The following is an 8,525-nucleotide window of genomic DNA, read 5'->3' as shown; positions in this document are numbered from 1 at the left end:
CTTGGTGTAGTCCTATGAAGGAAAACAGACTGACAAACACCGAGGGAACAGAAGCACACATACACACAGACAAATCAAACAAAGAAACACATTACAGGGGGGAATGAAAAGAAAGAAAATGGGAGGGAAAGAGATGAAAGTAAGAGAAGAAGAGAAAATAAAAAGTAAAGAGAAAGAAGAAAAGACAAAAAAATATATATAAAAGGGGGTCGGAGACAACAAAGGACAGTAGACCGCTTAAAAGTGTATGACCAGTTTAGGGGAGAAGTAAGGATGAGATACAGGAGAATATATCTGGGTTGCAAGAAGGTGAAAAAGTAAGGGAGAAAGGAGAAAGGAATATAAGGAGTAAAATTTAAAGGAATTAAGTAAAGAAAAAGGAAAAAAGGTAATAATGACAAAGAAATAAGTACGAAACTAGTGAAGAAAAAAAATTTTTTGTTATATATTAAAAAAACAAACACCAAAAAAAACAAAACGAAAAAACAAAAAGGAAAAAAAAAAAGCAAGCGGCAGCTCCCTCTGGTGGATAGGCTTGGTTTGATGTGGTAAGTCTTGGAGTCTGCTCTCAGAGGCTCCCCCCCTGCCTGAGGCGAAATGAGCAGCAGGAGGTGAAATGCGCACCTTTACAGACTCCATTGCAGAGTCCCCCACCCCCAGTCAGGATCGCGATTGCAATGGGGGAAAGGAAAAAAACAAAAAGCAAAAAACCGAGTCTCTCTTAGTTTCTGATAGCTTTGCTCAAGCTGCTGTGCGCTGCTGGAAATGAGCTGGGAGCTCCTACAGTCTAAGCGCGCCCAGGCCTCCACCCGCCACCGACTCTGTTGGGGGTCCCATCGGTGTGCACCCTATTTTTTCCCTGTGGGGATCCGGGATTCGCGCAGTCCGTGCAGGGGGCGAGGTGTGCCGTGGAAATGCGGTCCGTGGTCCCGTTCCCAAAACCAAGCTGGAATTGCTCGTACCTGGCGCAGTTGCCACTCTGGCTGCTTCCTGCCGGGGAGCGCGCCTCCCCAGTGCAGCTGCTTCTCACAGCCACATAGGCCTCTGATTCCCCGCCGAGATGGCTTAGGGCTGGAGGCTATTACTTCTCTTGCGCCCCGCTGCCCAGCAGTTATCTATGGAGTGGGTTTCTGTCTCCAAGCGCAGCCAAGCGTTCTATACCTCTTCCCCAGAGACAGTTCTATGAGCGTGTTCTGACTCTGTCTCTTCCCTTTGTCTCCCGGGCGCCGCGCACTTGCGCCATGTTGGGCTGGGGATCTTACCTCCCCTGCCCGTCCTGGGCTGGCCCGTTTTCGGATCTCCCCCGTTCGCCCCCACTCACTCAGATATCCTTGAGGTTCTATTCCTTCTGGAGTTTGTATTTTCTCCTTCCGCTCTCGCCGATGAACGTAATATCCTTCTCAGTTCGAAAAATGGTGCGGAGGGAGTTTACAGAGCTCCCTTCCTCTCCGCCATCTTGGCTCCACCCCCTGCATCTGTCTTTAAGTCTGAAATGAGCCTCTTGTAGGCAAAGTATATACAATGGTCTTCCTTTCTTCCCATTCTGTCACCCTATGTCTTTTGATTGGAGTGTTTAGTCCATTTACATTCAATGTAATTATGATAGGTATTTATTTATTGCTATTTTGTACTTGTTTTGTGATTGTTTTTGTAGTTTTTTTTCTTCTCTTGTTTTCTTCTATCATGATTAGGTGGCTTTCCTTAGTGATAAACTTGGATGTTTTTCTCTATTTTTTTTGCATGTCTATTGCTGGTTTTGATTTGTGGTTATCATTAGATTTGTATGAAAACCCTTTTGCATGTAGCAGTCTATATTAAGCTGATGGTTGCTTCAGTTTGAAACTTTCCTCTGCACCCATCATTTTAGGTATATTGTGTGATACTTTACATCCTTTAATTTTGTGAGTCCCTTGCCTAATTTTTAAAGATAAAGTTATTTTTACTGCTTTTTTGTTTCTCACCTTTCATACTCTTAATTGTGGTCTTTCATTTCCACCCAAAGAGTCCACCTTAGCATTACTTGAAAGGCTACTTTAGTGGTAAAATATTACCTTAACTTTTGTGTGCCTGGGAAATTCTTTTTGTCTCCTTCTTATCTGGTTCATAACTCTCCCGGATAGAGTATTCTTGCATGCAGATTTTTTTACTTTCAAGCCTATCTCAAGAAACAAGAAAAGTACCTAGTACAAAATCAAACAGCACACCTAAAGGGAAGGTATAACACTAGGTTCAAATACCTCACTGTCTTTATCAATTTGTGTGTGTTTAATTATTCAGAGAATAAGAGAATGAGAGAGCATGCACATGTGCTTGAGCAAGTGGGGGAGCAGCAGAGAAACAGGGAGAGTGAGAGAGAATCACAAGCAGGCTCCCTGCTGTCAACATGGAGCCCAATGTGGGACTTGGACCACACTCCATGAGATCATGACCTGCGCCAAAACCAAGAGTTGGATGCTTAACTGACTCAGCCACTCTGGTGCCCCACTGCCCTTAACAAATTTGAGTAGATTTTCTTCAATAAATGTTTCTTTACTTTCTGTATGCCCTTAGGACCATTTCTAGGTAAATTAGATCGTTTAAGTTTATTTACTTATTTTTAAATAGTTTATTGTGAAATTGGTTTCCATATAACACCCAGTGCTCTTCCCCACAAGTGCCCTCCTCCATCATCACCATCTCTTTCCTCCCTCCCCCTTCCCTTTCAACTCTCAGTTCGTTTTCAGTATTCAATAGTCTCTCAAGTTTTGCATCGCTCTCTATCCCCAAATCTTCCTCTTCCCCTCCCCTTGGTCCTCCATTAGGTTTCTCCTGTTCTCCTGTTAGACCTGTGAGTGCAAACATATGGTATCTGTCCTTCTCTGCCTGACTTATTTCGCTTAGCATGACACCCTCGAGGTCCATCCCCTTTCCTACAAATGGCCAGATTTCATTCTTTCTCACTGACATGTAATACTCCATTGTATATATATCACATCTTCTTGACCCATTCGTCAGTTGATGGACATTTATGCTCTTTCCATGATTTGGCTATTGTTGACATTGCTGCTATGAACATTGGGGTACATGTGCTCCTATGCATCAGCACTTCTGTATCTCTTGGGTAAATCCCTAGCAGTGCTATTGCTGGGTCATAGAGGAGTTCTATGGATAGTTTTTTGAGGAACCTGCACACTGTTTTCCAGAGCGGCTACACCAATTTACATTCCCACCAACAGTGTAGAAGGGTGCCCGTCTCTCCACACCTTCGCCAGCATCTATAGTCTCTTGATTTGTTCATTTTAGCCACTCTGACTGGTGTGAGGTGGTATCTCAGTGTGGCTTTGATTTGTGTTTCCCTGATGATGAGTGATGTTGAGCATTGTTTCATGTGCCTGTAGGCCATCTGGAGGTCCTCTTTGGAGAAGTGTCTGTTTAGCTCTTCTGCCCATTTCTTCACTCGGCTATTTGGTTTTTTGGGTGTGGAGTTTGGTGAGTTCCTTGTAGATTTTGGCTACTAGCCCTTTATCTGATCTCTCATTTGCAACTATCTTTTCCCAGTATGTTGGTTGCCTATTAGTTTTCTTGATTGTTTCCTTTGCAGTGTAGAAGTTTTTATCTTGATGAGGTCCCAAGAGTTCAGTTTTGCTTTCATTTCCCTTGCCTTTGGGGATGTGTCGAGTAGGAAATTGCTGCGGTCGAGGTCAAGAAGGTTGTTTCCTACTTTCTCCTCGAGAGTTTTGATGGTTTCTTGTCTCACATTCAGGTCCTTCAGCCATTTTGAGTTTATTTTTGTGTATGGTGTAAGAAAGTGGTCTAGTTTCTTTCTTCTGCATGTTGCTATCCAGTTCTCCCAGCAAGAGACTCATTTTAGACCTAATGACCCCTACAGATTAAAAGTGAGGAATGGAGAAATATATATCATCCAAATGGGTGACAAATTAAGGCAGAGTAACAATACTTATATTGAAAAAAATAGATGTTAAAACAGACTATAACAAGAGACAAAGAAAGACACTATATAATATTGCAAGGGACAATCCAACAAGAGGATATAACATTTGTAAATATTTATGCACCCAGCATGGAAGAATCCGAATATATAAAACAACTAATAACAAGTATAAAGGAACTAAATGATAATAGTACAATAATAGTAGTGGACTTTAACACCCCATTGCAACAATGGGCAGATCATCTAAACAGAAAATCAAAAAGGGAACAATGGTTTTGAATGACACACAGGATTAGATGGTCTTAACAGATATATTTATAACATTCCATCCTAAAACTGCAGAATACACATTCTTTTCAAGTGCATATGAAATATTCCTCGCAATAGATCACATATTAGGCCACAAAAGAAACCTCAACAAGTTCCATAAAATCGAAGTCATATGACTATGGTCACCTTTTCTGGCCACAGTGCTATGAAACTAGAAGTCACCATAAGAAAAAAATCTGGAAAGACCAAAAATACATGGAGGGTGAATATCATGCTACTAACGAATGAATGGGTCAAACAAGAAATAAAATGCACTTGGAAACAAATAGAAATGAAAACACAACAGTTCAAAACTTTAGGAATGCAACAAAAGCAGTTCTAAGAGAGAAGTTTGTAGCAATACAAGCTTACCTCAAGATGGAAGAAAAATCTCAAATAAACAACTTAACTTGATACCTAAAAGAGCTAGAAAACAAATAACAAATGAAGCCAAAATCCAGCAAAATGAAGGAAATAATAAAAATTACAGTAGAAATAAATAATCAAAAAGAATTGAAAAAGCAATGAAACCAGGAGATGGTTCTTTGAAAAAAATTTAAAAATATGATAAACCTGTAGCCACATTTATCAAGAAAAAAGTGTAATGGGCTCAAATAAATAAAATCACAGATGAGAGAGCAGAAATAACAACCAATATTATAGAAATACAATGGATTATAAGAGAATATTATGAAAAACATTATGCCAACAATTTGGACAATCTAGAAGAAATGGATAAATTCCTAGAAAAATATACTCTACAAAAGTTGAGTGAATTGGTACAGACCAATTAACAGCCAAGATATTGACTCAGTAATAAAAAAAAATTTGCAATGAACAAAGATCTAGGACCAGATGGCTTTACAGTCTAATTCTGCCAAACAGTTAAAGAAGAGTTAATACCTATTCTTCTCAAACTATTCCAACAAATAGAAAAGGAAAGACAACTTCCAAATTCATTCTATGAGGCTAGCATTACTCTAATACCAAAAACAGATACGTATACCACACAAAAGCAACTACAGGCCAATATATCTGATAAACATAGATGCAAAATTCCTCAACAAAACAGTATCAAACTGAATCCAACATTTCAAAAAATCATTCACCACAATCAAGTGGGATTTATTCCTGGGTTGTAAGATGGGATTTATTCTTGGGTTGTAAGAGTGGTTCAATATTTGGAAACCAATCAACATGATACATCACATCAGTAAGAGAAAGGATAAAAAATATGTGATTATGTCAATAAATTCACAAAAAGCTTTTGACAAAGTACAACACACATTCATCCATCTTTCAACAAAATTGGTTTAGAAGCAATGTACCTCAACATAATAAAGGTCATATATGAATATCTCACAGCTAATATCATACTCAGTAGGAAAAAATGAGAGGTATTCCCCTAAGGTCAGGAATAAGACACCACTTTTATTCAACATCATACTGGAAGGCCTAGCCACAGCAATCAGAAAACAAAATGAAACAAAAGGCATCTAAATCAGTAAGGAAAAATTAAAAGTTTCACTGTTTGCAGATGACATGATACTGTACATAGAAAACATGAAAGACCCCAACAAAAAAGTTGCAGGCCTGATAAACAAATTTGGTAACATTGTAGGGTACAAAATCAATCTACAAAAATCTGTTGCCTTTCTATAGATCAATAATGGACCTGTAGAAAGAGAAATTAAAGAATCAATCCCATTTACATTTGTACCAAAAACTAAAATACCTAGGAATAAAATCTAACCAAAGAGCTGAAATAGCTGTATTCTGAAAACTATAAAACACTTGTGAAAGACATTGAAGATAACACAAAGAAATGGAAAGATGTTCCATGCTTATGGGTTGGAAGAACAAATGTTAAAATGTGTATACTACTCAAAGCAGTTTACACACTTAATGCAATCCTTATCAAAATATTAACAGCACTTTTCACAAAACTAGAAAGATCAATTCTAAAGTTTGTATGGAAACAAAAAAAATCCCAAATAGCCAAAGCAATCTTAAAAAAGAAAAGCAAAAAATGAAGTTATCACAATTCTGGATTTCATGTTATATTACAAAATTGTAGTAATCAAAACAGTGTGATACTGGCACAAAAATAGATAGATCAATGGAACAAAATAGCCCAGAAATAAATCCATAACTCTTTGGTAAATTAATCTTTGACAAAGCAAGAAAGGATATCCAATGGGAGAAAGGTAGTCGCTTCAACAAATGATGTTGGGGAAACTGGGGAACTATATGAAAACAAAAATGAAACTGGATCACTTTCTTACAGCATACACAAAAATAAATCAAAATGTGAATGTGAGACATGAAACCATACAAATCCTAAAAGAGAGGGTTACTGATGGCAGTAATTTCTCTAATATGGGCAATAACAACTTTTTTAGATAAGTCCCCTGAGGCAAGTGAAATAAAAGCAAAAATAAACTACTGGGGTTACATCAACACAAAAATATGCACAGTGAAGAAACAAGAAACAAAACTAAAAGGCAATCTACTGAATGGAAGAAGGTATTTACAAATGACATATCTGATGAAGGGTTAGTATCCAAAATATATAAAGCACTTATACAACTCGACACCCCAAGAACAAATAATCTAAATAAAAATGGACAAAGATATGAAGAGATATTTCTCCAAAGAAGACATCCAGACATTTCATGCTCATCATCACTATCATCAGGGATATGAAAATCAAAACTACAATGAAATATTACTTCACACTTGTCGGATGGCTAACATGAAAAACACAGGAAACAACAAATGTTGGTGAGGATGGGGAGAAAAAAATATCCCTATTATACTGTTGGTGAGAATGCAAACAGGTGCAGCCACTATGGAAAATAGTATGGAGGCTCCTCAAAAATTTAAAGAAAGAATTATCTTATGATCCGGTAATTACTCTACTGGATATTTACCCAAAGAATACAAAAACACTAATACAAATGGATACCACTCCTATGTTTATAGAAGTATTATTTATGATGGCTAAGATATGGAAGCAGGCCAAAAGTACATTGACTGATGAATGTATAAAGAAGAAATGGTATATATATCCATCCATTATATATTATATATTATATGTAATGTAATATTATTCAGTCATAATAAAGAATGAAATCTTCCAATTTGTAATGACATGGATGAAGCTAATAGTATATAATGCTAAGTGAGATAAGTCATTTAGAAAGAGACAAATTTGATTTCACTCATATGTGGTACTTAAGGAAAAAAAAGTATCAAAGGGATGGAGGGGGAGAGAGAGAGAGAGAGACAGAGACAGAGACAGAGAGACAGAGAGAGAAACCAAGGCACAGAATCTTAACTATAGAAAACAAACTGCTTGCCAGTTTTGGGAGCTGGGTGGGACTGATTGATGAAATATGTGATGGGGCTTAAGGAGTGCACTTGTGATGAGTACATGGTATTGCATGGAACTGTTGAATCACTATATTGTACATCTGAAACTAATATTATACTATATGTTAACTAACTGAAATTTAAATAGAAACTTAAAAAAAGTATATGACGAGACTTTTAAGATAAAATATTATTTTAGGTTATTGTAGATCCTCATGAAGTTGTAATAACACAGAAATACTTTGTATCCTTTACCCAGTTTCCCATAGTTGCTAATACCTTGCAAAACGATAGCACAACATCACAGAGAGAATATTAACATTAAAATAATAAAGACATGAACAATTTCATAATCCCTAGAATACCTAGGTGAGGGGAGGGAGAAGATAGAGAACAGCATGACTATAAAAAGGCAATATGAAGGATCTTTGTGTTGATGGAGGTGCTCTGTATCTTAACTGTATCCATTTCAGTATTCTCTTTGTGATATTGTAAGATATCAGAAAGTTTCACTACTAGAGGAATTTTTCTTAATCCTTCTTTGTGTCCTCTTTTTCCTACAGAACCTATTACAAACTAACATTCTATATAATTTACATAATTATTGAACTTATGGTTTAGATTTTGTCCCTATTAGAATATAAATTTAATGAGAACATGAATACTTTTGTGTTTTGTCCTTGATGTATTCCAAGTGCTTATAACAGTGCCTGACCATATTATGAGTTCAAAAATATTAATTGAATAAGGCAATTTAAAGATTATTTACCACATCTTCTTGATCCATTCATCAGCTGATGGACATTTAGGCTCTTTCCATGTTTTGGCTATTGTAGAAAGTGCCGCTATGAACATTGGCGTACATGTGCTCCTATGCATCAGCACTTCTGTATCCCTTGGGTAAATCCCT

This window comes from Suricata suricatta, chromosome X (genome assembly GCF_006229205.1).
Source record: "Suricata suricatta isolate VVHF042 chromosome X, meerkat_22Aug2017_6uvM2_HiC, whole genome shotgun sequence".
Taxonomy (NCBI): Eukaryota; Metazoa; Chordata; class Mammalia; order Carnivora; family Herpestidae; genus Suricata; species Suricata suricatta.
Note: the sequence above shows the minus strand (reverse complement) of the source record.